This window comes from Amblyomma maculatum, chromosome 6 (assembly GCF_055883805.1).
Source record: "Amblyomma maculatum isolate TAMU_Amacu chromosome 6, ASM5588380v1, whole genome shotgun sequence".
Taxonomy (NCBI): domain Eukaryota; kingdom Metazoa; phylum Arthropoda; class Arachnida; order Ixodida; family Ixodidae; genus Amblyomma; species Amblyomma maculatum.
Window position 1 is genome coordinate 28510979 of NC_139349.1, and position 10381 is coordinate 28521359.

Genomic DNA, 10381 nt, shown 5'->3' on the forward strand with positions numbered 1-10381 from the left:
GCGTTTTCACAAAGCAAGTAAAAGGGCGTTCTGTACCTGGCTTTTTGTTGTCTATAAAGGAGTCCTAAAAATGTTTGAGATCGTTTATATCCGCGCTGTGGACTGTTAAAGAGATAATCAAAGGGTTGGATGCACCAAGTACATGGTTTGTGCATTCTTTGTTTCAAATGAACCATGAGACATGAAACACCCTCTGGGATTCATATGTGTCCCGTCGATGATTTAATATCTCATTATTCATGTGAATAGTTTTCGGTTTCGATACCTGGGCCCCTTGTTGGAAGGTGACGGCACTGAGTAGAAAGCTTGACATCGGCCCGGTCACTTGGAGTCAAATATGTGACGCCACACTTCTGCAGCGTATGCTTAGAGCTCTCACACACGGGCTGTCCGAGAATAGGCAAAACAAGCAACTCCCGGTGTGGTTAGCTACAGCAACTATGAATCCGACCATTACACGTCTTCATTCTAGAACAGGAAGGACATCTCCTCCATTATTTTATGACAACAGCGAGGATGACGAAAGGTGGATTAACATCGGCTCGCCTTGTGCTAGTCAGAGCCGAAGTGCAGCGAGAAAAGCGTGCTATTTTCCTCGGCGTCCAGCAGCGCCGCCAGGTCACCTGATTAAAGTTAATCCAGTCTTCTTTCTTTTTTCTTTTTTTTTTGCGTGTGGGTGCAGCATTCCGAAGAATTGTATCGAGACTTCGAATCTGCTAGTAAAGAAGTTCATCGCACGGTGTTAAAAAGCAGCTTCGCGTCACGATTCAAACGCCTTTGCGGAATGCCAGAAGGATTCCCTATAGTTAGGCAATAGGCTGAGAAAGACGAAGTAAAGAGGGTGCACAACCGATGCGGCTTACTGCTGCATCGACTGCACTCTGGGTTGTCTCTGGCAAGCCCAGGCTTGCTTGTCCAGGCTTGCCGTTGTTCTTATGTTACTTTTAGTGGTATAACGTGACGAAACCTTTGGTTCCGCTCCCACCACAGTGACGTCTATGTCAATCGTCCCCGGATGGGTCTCGATAAGGAGAACGAGCCTTTATACACTCTCTCATAGCGACTCGAAATGTACTTAAAACTCTTGTTGTGCCCAACACTTGGTTGTCAATGTCCCTGCCCTGCATACAAAGGAAGCCCATAGCAGGTTTCTTATAGGCTCATATTTTGGTGTCTCAACCATTTAAAATGCATATACCGATTGTGAAAGTTGCACTTACGTATGACGCGAGCTAAAACGCACACCCTTAAAGTGAAAAACAGAAAACTGCGCATATATCTCGGATAGGTTTAGCATGTGTTAATCCCATATTGTGGGTTGTGATTGTCTCGCCGACGTATACCCATTTGCTGCTCTTCACAAGATACGCATGCGCTCCCGAACACGACAGCAGAGCAGTTTGAAGGCTAGTTTAAAATATCAGCCGTGGCCCACCCTGCATTTTTTGTGCTGTCGAGCGACATTTGCATCCACTCGCGTTCTAGCAAAATGTAGCGGTAGCAACCAGCAGTTGCTATTGGAACACGAAACATTAAACGGCCATCCTTCAAAGCAACAGCTTTTTAACAGATTCTCAGTTTCACGAGGCATCCTGAACGGTGGAGCTTTTCATCATCTTACCTAGTGCCCTCCTTGCCCCTTCTACCATCAGTACTTTGGACAAACCTCTTTGGCGATGCATCCAACAATGCAGAGCAGAGCAGACATGCACCAGCGCAATGCGCAGCAGGATACATATAGTCCCTCCAGGATTTTCACGAATCGTGCTGTGAAGTGTTATACCATTCCGGAATTAGGGGCATTTTCATTGCATCAGGATTATACTAAAACAGCAACCAATACAGCATTATATTAGCGTTAGTACAATATGCCGTCCACGCGCGGATGGCCCCACTGCCTGTCGGGAATTCCGAGAAGCGTACGTGTAAGGGTAGGCACACACTAGCGGGAAGACGCGCGCGGCATGCCGCTGGCGGCAAGCAGCTTGCCGCAAAACCTGCCGCGGCGGCGGGTAGACCTGCCGCGCGCCGAATGGGTCGAGGAGCCATTTCCGGCGGCTTGCCGCGTGCCGCGAATCAGAAGAGCCAATGAGAGACGTACGGCTCAGCGACGTGCGCGTAAGTGTCGCCATCTCGTGCCTGCTACCGAAGTTAACTCAAGCGCTCCGTGCAATAAACGACGAAGTGAGCATTCTCCTTTTGTGCCTCGGTGTTGAAAACTTCGCCTCAGTGAGAGAATAATGGAACACTTTCTTGAGGCTGCTCGGTTATTCCCCTTTTACGCGAAAGGTCACGTAGAACGTGACCCTTTCACGTTCTACGTGACCCTGGCGGTAACAAAGGACGTTCCACGTCCGCCGCTATGGCTGAGGGTGGCGCTGGTGAACACTCTCAAGGTTCGTATACCGACAACATAAATACCCAAGCAAGTAGCAGGGGGGGCAGCGGCCGATGTAGCTCAGTTGGAAGAGCACCGGACGCGATATTCAGAGGTCGTGGGTTCGGTTCCCACCATCGGCACGTTGTTTTTTCTTCTACTTTGTGTTTAATTATCTTTCCCCTAAACAGATTACATTACTAATTTCCGTCATTATCCAAGTAAACAATAAAAAAAAAGACAAAGTATCATCCCCAACGCTTTCCTTGGCCTCGCCAACTGTTGGCTTCTTTCCTTCATATATATATATATATATATATATATATATATATATATATATATATATATATATATATATATATATATATATATATATATATATATATATTTATATATATATGTGTGTGTGTGTGTGTGTGTGTGTGTGTGTGTGTGTGTGTGTGTGTGTGTGTGTGTGTGTTTGTGTGTGTGTGTGTGTGTGTGTGTGTGTGTGTGTGTGTGTGTGTGTGTGTGTGTGTGTGTGTGTGTGTGTAGCTTTTCTCAAACTTACTCCTTTCACATGCATCGCAATTCAGCAGACATAGCCTGGTATCTCCAGCTCCCCATAGGCAGATGTGATCATTGTCTCGGCGGCAGTTCAGCGCCGGTCCAAACACGACATCTCAGATATACCTCGACCCTTCCCGACGAGTGTGTTGAGGAGCGCGTGCAACATGGATATATGCTTGAGGCAACAAGCCGTACGGTCGGCGATATTGCGCGCGCCAATTTGAAATGTGTGGCATATTGCATCAAGCTGGTCAATGCAAGCCACACGCAGTAGGGTCATGTGAATGCTGTGAGTACGTTCTTGTACACTCGTGTAAAATTTCTACCAACTTTAAATCGTTATTAACAAAGGTACCATAAGTAAGTTCCTCGTGCGTCTCTCATTTTGTCAAAGCATTGTTGGAATAAATAATTTATTTGTAACCTCAAATGTCTATTTCATAACGGAAACGAAATAATATTGTGGGAAGGAGAATTATTTCTTCCCGGAAAGAAACGTCTCAACGCATTAATATTTTCCAGCTAGCCTATTGAAGCCGAAGAAACAGAATTGAGTATTTAAACATGTCAGATACCTGCCTGATATGATTAAATTATTAATACTAGCTTTTAAAAGAAAGTGAAAACGGCATCTACATCTCCTTACCTGCAATGAGCTAAATGTGCTACCCTCTATCTCCATCACTAAAAGGCTTCATCCACCCTAATAGCATAAAGGAGGTACAACCTCGCAGATGTTTCTTCCCAAACATGATTTATGCCTTAGGTACCCTGCTATATATTGTAAAAGACATGAATACGAGCGAAATCCTGACGTTTTCCTTGATGCTTGTGGACGCACAGCGCACGCTATTAAGATTCCTTTGAGCACCGATGAAGGTATTGCTTTCAGTCGTGCTGCTCTCTGACGGAGATCATATATACTAGGCTGGTGGTGGCGGTACTGGTGGTTGGTACGAAGATGAAGGGGGAGTGCACTGGCCGGTTGACTGCCGACGGGGTAGACACCGCCACTGCCGAGGTGCAGACAGTTGGAGAAGGGGAGGGGAGGAAAGATGAGGGAGAAAGGTACTAGGCTACGGACCACCTGGTCAGTTTATTAACAGATGGCGCTAGTCCTCCACAAAACCTAGGGAGCCTATATGTTTCGCCGCGGCCGGGCACCGCGGCGAAACATGTAGGGTCCCTAGCCCGGCCGCGGCGAAACATGCAGGCTCGCTAACACCACGCTCCACATATCAGAAGCATTCTTACAGGACGACATTCATGACGAGATTGCCACTTTACCGCTGCAGATAGTACGTAGGAAAGCATTAAGATCCAGTAATAAGGGGATTCCATGCCTGGATCGTAAGGAAAAGTCTAACACTACTGAGCAAGTGGTAATATTTTAACGTGCGCTTTCGATGGAGGACGCAAACGTAGCTGACGAACATGTGTGATCTCTCCCTAGAGAATTCCCGAGTTACCCGTTGTGTTCCGCGAGGTGAGCTCCATGAAATCGTAGGTAAACGCCCAACCGCGCTTCACCGCATTCAAGCGCCAGCGAAGTTCACAAGAGCACGCACTACCTTTTTCTTGGGCATATCACATGCCACGGAAGGGAAGAAAATAGCGGACGTCCTAGCGTCACGGTGGTGTGCGGCTTGAACCTCTACTGCCTACTGTGTGCGAACTGCGCAATGCGGGGACACCACTGAAAACAACTCGCGCTCAGAGAGCACTTGAGAGAGTATTTTCAAGGCACGCCATCTATGCCAGAATGTTGAAAACGCACGAACTTGACAGCCAAGGAAGATCAACGCCTTCATTCAAGGCAGCATATCGAACAGGAACTTGCTCCCCTCGCGCAGCTGCAATAAGTTAGCAGTTTCTCAGCTGAGTGCGACACGCGAAGGTCGGTGACTGAACATCTCCCTCTCTTTTGCGGAAAGAGATATAAGCGCGCGTTTGCGGTGATCTGTTTCTGCCCAGAGCAGACCCAAATCAACCCACCGGACATCTACATCCGGTCGCGGGTGCATCTGTTTGGCACCGATAACGACCATGGGTTGCTTCCTGCCTCACGCGCTTCCGAGACCTTACCGAGGATGTAAGGCGGGCTTCGATGCTCGCTTGCGTAACACTATAGGCGGTACTCGGCGGCTTTAATTGGGTACTTACGTTTTAAGGGCCATTCAAAGAGCGGTGATTCAGTAAATATCGCGCCCTTACTTGCCACTTTTGTCCGCAGACCAAGAGTTTGAGCAACGCAAACAAAGAGCTAAGAAGATAGGAGGCTTGTTTCGGGCCTTGGATGGCCTTGAGGCTCGTTGAGAGTGACACCACGTGCCCCCTCATCGGGACCTTGGCAGGGCACGCTGCGTGTTTATTCTTGCTGCCCGGCCTCTGCGAGGTTTGTGCTGTACCCGTCTTCAAACCAAAGGCTTACTGTTCATGTTTGTCGCTTCGCACTACGGCCGGAAATTGAATAATCCGACTGGAGCTTAACCAGTGTTGTGCGTTATTTCACGATGCATCGGCGTATACTGTCGGCATTTCTGCTGCTTGCCCTGACCGCCCCTCCGTCCAGTACAACAACTCCAGGATCGATCAGATGCAAAGACCAATCAGGAAGGAATGTTGACTGGTAAGTGTTCACGCTGCGAAGCATATCGGCATTGCGAATTTCGTCACTTCGAATTGACGTGTGTGCCGAAGACTTCATAGCATTCGCTCAAATTTAGAGGTTGAAATTTTTAAATGAAAGGAACGAAATTTTGGATCAAAAGAACTTTCGGCGTGTTAAAGGATTGAGTTATTACCAAGCATGGCGCTACATATTGTTGAAATCACCGGTAATTAACGAGCGCAAGTTTAGCAGACAACACATAACCGAATGTTAGCTTCGTTCCCAATGAACACGATTGTACTTGAAATAAACTAAGCAATTTCTTAACCATGATTCCTTTGTGCCGAGGCAGAAAGTAATGTTGCCTCGGCAGAAAGTCGTTTCATGATTTCTGTTTCTTAAAGGGTGAACGCCAAAATCCCTGTAAGACTTCATTGTCTCTGCAGATCTAATAAAGTTCTTCGTAATTGTTATCTGTACGTACCATGTCACTATTAAGATGAAACATATTATTCATAGTAACGACGATTACGACAAAATACCAAATGCTTCAATGTTATCCTCAACAGTATTCGTTCCCTTTTCTTGATATTCGACTGCACGTGCTGTATTCTTCTCACACGGCTTGAAAATAGACTGACTTATGGCAACGCTGGCCCACCAAACGCAACATGAACGTCACGCACATTTGAAACTTTGCAACGCGAAGGACGTATTCTGGGTATTTATGTTAAATGTTTTCGAGAAGGAACAACTGACTCTGGCAAAAGCTGGTCGCGAATACGTTGCGCATTGTGGTTTTTTTTTTTCTTTTTTTTTTTTTTTTTTAATGTGGGGTGCCCGAAAAATCACTTCTCCGGGCCGCCCTGAAAAAGTCGTCACTTTCAAATGCATGAGTTATTCATGTTGACAGTTTTTTCTTGTTGCTTTTTTTTTACTTGACACTGCATCATTTACTTCCTCCTCTTCAAAAAGCAGCTGCTTCCAGATGCTCGAAATCTATCTGGAGATCTCCAGTACGACGGCTTTCATCGCCCATATGGCTCAATTTCAGAATTTATAATCACACTTTTTGGGAATCATTGCTCACAATGCTACGTTTTCCCTTTGAAATTTCTCTGCAGACATTAAAGAAACTTCAAACAAGCAGTGTTTTGTTTTCTTGATTGGGCTGATTGATTTTCTTGATTGATATTGTGGGTTGTGATTGTCTCGCCGACGTATACCCATTTGCTGCTCTTCACAAGATACGCATGCGCTCCCGAACACGACAGCAGAGCAGTTTGAAGGCTAGTTTAAAATATCAGCCGTGGCCCACCCTCCATTTTTTGTGCTGTCGAGCAACACTTGCATCCACTCGCGTTCTAGCAAAATGTAGCGGTAGCAACCAGCAGTTGCTATTGGAACACGAAACATTAAACGGCCATCCTTCAAAGCAACAGCTTTTTAACAGATTCTCAGCTTCACGAGGCATCCTGAACGGTGGAGCTTTTCATCATCTTACCTAGTGCCCTCCTTGCCCCTTCTACCATCAGTACTTTGGACAAACCTCTTTGGCGATGCATCCAACAATGCAGAGCAGAGCAGACATGCACCAGCGCACTGCGCAGCAGGATACATATAGTCCCTCCAGGATTTTCACGAATCGTGCTGTGAAGTGTTATACCATTCCGGAATTAGGGGCATTTTCATTGCATCAGGATTATACTAAAACAGCAACCAGTACAGCATTATATTAGCGTTAGTACAATATGCCGTCCACGCGCGGATGGCCCCGCTGCCTGTCGGGAATTCCGAGAAGCGTACGTGTAAGGGTAGGGACACACTAGCGGGAAGACGCGCGCGGCATGCCGCCGGCGGCAAGCAGCTTGCCGCAAAACCTGCCGCGGCGGCGGGTAGACCTGTCGCGCGCCGAATGGATCGAGGAGCCATTTTCGGCGGCTTGCCGCGTGCCGCGAATCAGAAGAGCCAATCAGAGACGTCCGGCTCAGCGACGTGCGCGTCAGTGTCGCCATCTCGTGCCTACTACCGAAGTTAACTTCCAGCGGCTCAAGCGCGATCAAGCGCTCCGTGCCATCAACGACGAAGCGAGCATTCTCCTTTTGTGCCTCCGTGTTGAAAACTTAGCCTCAGTGAGAGAATAATGGAACACTTTCTTGAGACTGCTCGGTTATTCCCCTTTTACGCTAAAATCAACCGATGAGCGATCATCGGCAAAGCGTTCGATCTCGCAGGCGAGTTGTTTTCATACTTGAGTGCCCGCTGAACATTCACGTCGGGTAAAATGTGAACAGGACAGTAAACTTGTTTAGAATGCTCGAGCGGTGTGCTGCGGAGCAAACACGATCGTCGCGGTAGATGACGAGGGACAAGAAGAAGATGGAATGAGGTCTGCTGGCCGAAAAAAAGAATCGTAGATCAGCTCACGCAGTCGGACACAAGGCGAGATCAGCGCTGTCACGTGACCTCCGCGGCGACCGCCGCGCGAAACCGATGTGGCCTCTCTGCCGCGCGGGCGTCCTGCCGCTGGCGGCACGCCGCGCGCGTTCTCCCGCCAGTGTGTCCGTACCCTAAGGGTAGGGACACACTAGCGGGAAGACGCGCGCGGCATGCCGCCGGCGGCAAGCAGCTTGCCGCAAAACCTGCCGCGGCGGCGGGTAGACCTGCCGCGCGCCGAATGGGTCGAGGAGCCATTTCCGGCGGCTTGCCGCGTGCCGCGAATCAGAAGAGCCAATGAGAGACGTACGGCTCAGCGACGTGGCGTAAGTGTCGCCATCTCGTGCCTGCTACCGAAGTTAACTCAAGCGCTCCGTGCAATAAACGACGAAGTGAGCATTCTCCTTTTGTGCCTCGGTGTTGAAAACTTCGCCTCAGTGAGAGAATAATGGAACACTTTCTTGAGGCTGCTCGGTTATTCCCCTTTTACGCGAAAGGTCACGTAGAACGTGACCCTTTCACGTTCTACGTGACCCTGGCGGTAACAAAGGACGTTCCACGTCCGCCGCTATGGCTGAGGGTGGCGCTGGTGAACACTCTCAAGGTTCGTATACCGACAACATAAATACCCAAGCAAGTAGCAGGGGGGGCAGCGGCCGATGTAGCTCAGTTGGAAGAGCACCGGACGCGATATTCAGAGGTCGTGGGTTCGGTTCCCACCATCGGCACGTTGTTTTTTCTTCTACTTTGTGTTTAATTATCTTTCCCCTAAACAGATTACATTACTAATTTCCGTCATTATCCAAGTAAACAATAAAAAAAAAAGACAAAGTATCATCCCCAACGCTTTCCTTGGCCTCGCCAACTGTTGGCTTCTTTCCTTCATATATATATATATATATATATATATATATATATATATATATATATATATATATATATGTGTGTGTGTGTGTGTGTGTGTGTGTGTGTGTGTGTGTGTGTGTGTGTGTGTGTGTAGCTTTTCTCAAACTTACTCCTTTCACATGCATCGCAATTCAGCAGACATAGCCTGGTATCTCCAGCTCCCCATAGGCAGATGTGATCATTGTCTCGGCGGCAGTTCAGCGCCGGTCCAAACACGACATCTCAGATATACCTCGACCCTTCCCGACGAGTGTGTTGAGGAGCGCGTGCAACATGGATATATGCTTGAGGCAACAAGCCGTACGGTCGGCGATATTGCGCGCGCCAATTTGAAATGTGTGGCATATTGCATCAATCTGGTCAATGCAAGCCACACGCAGTAGGGTCATGTGAATGCTGTGAGTACGTTCTTGTACACTCGTGTAAAATTTCTACCAACTTTAAATCGTTATTAACAAAGGTACCATAAGTAAGTTCCTCGTGCGTCTCTCATTTTGTCAAAGCATTGTTGGAATAAATAATTTATTTGTAACCTCAAATGTCTATTTCATAACGGAAACGAAATAATATTGTGGGAAGGAGAATTATTTCTTCCCGGAAAGAAACGTCTCAACGCATTAATATTTTCCAGCTAGCCTATTGAAGCCGAAGAAACAGAATTGAGTATTTAAACATGTCAGATACCTGCCTGATATGATTAAATTATTAATACTAGCTTTTAAAAGAAAGTGAAAACGGCATCTACATCTCCTTACCTGCAATGAGCTAAATGTGCTACCCTCTATCTCCATCACTAAAAGGCTTCATCCACTCTAATAGCATAAAGGAGGTACAACCTCGCAGATGTTTCTTCCCAAACATGATTTATGCCTTAGGTACCCTGCTATATATTGTAAAAGACATGAATACGAGCGAAATCCTGACGTTTTCCTTGATGCTTGTGGACGCACAGCGCACGCTATTAAGATTCCTTTGAGCACCGATGAAGGTATTGCTTTCAGTCGTGCTGCTCTCTGACGGAGATCATATATACTAGGCTGGTGGTGGCGGTACTGGTGGTTGGTACGAAGATGAAGGGGGAGTGCACTGGCCGGTTGACTGCCGACGGGGTAGACACCGCCACTGCCGAGGTGCAGACAGTTGGAGAAGGGGAGGGGAGGAAAGATGAGGGAGAAAGGTACTAGGCTACGGACCACCTGGTCAGTTTATTAACAGATGGCGCTAGTCCTCCACAAAACCTAGGGAGCCCATATGTTTCGCCGCGGCCGGGCACCGCGGCGAAACATGTAGGGTCCCTAGCCCGGCCGCGGCGAAACATGCAGGCTCGCTAACACCACGCTCCACATATCAGAGGCATTCTTACAGGACGACATTCATGACTAGATTGCCACTTTACCACTGCAGATAGTACGTAGGAAAGCATTAAGATCCTGTAATGAGGGGATTCCATGCCTGGATCGTAAGGAAAAGTCTAACACTACTGAGCAAGTGGTAATATTTTA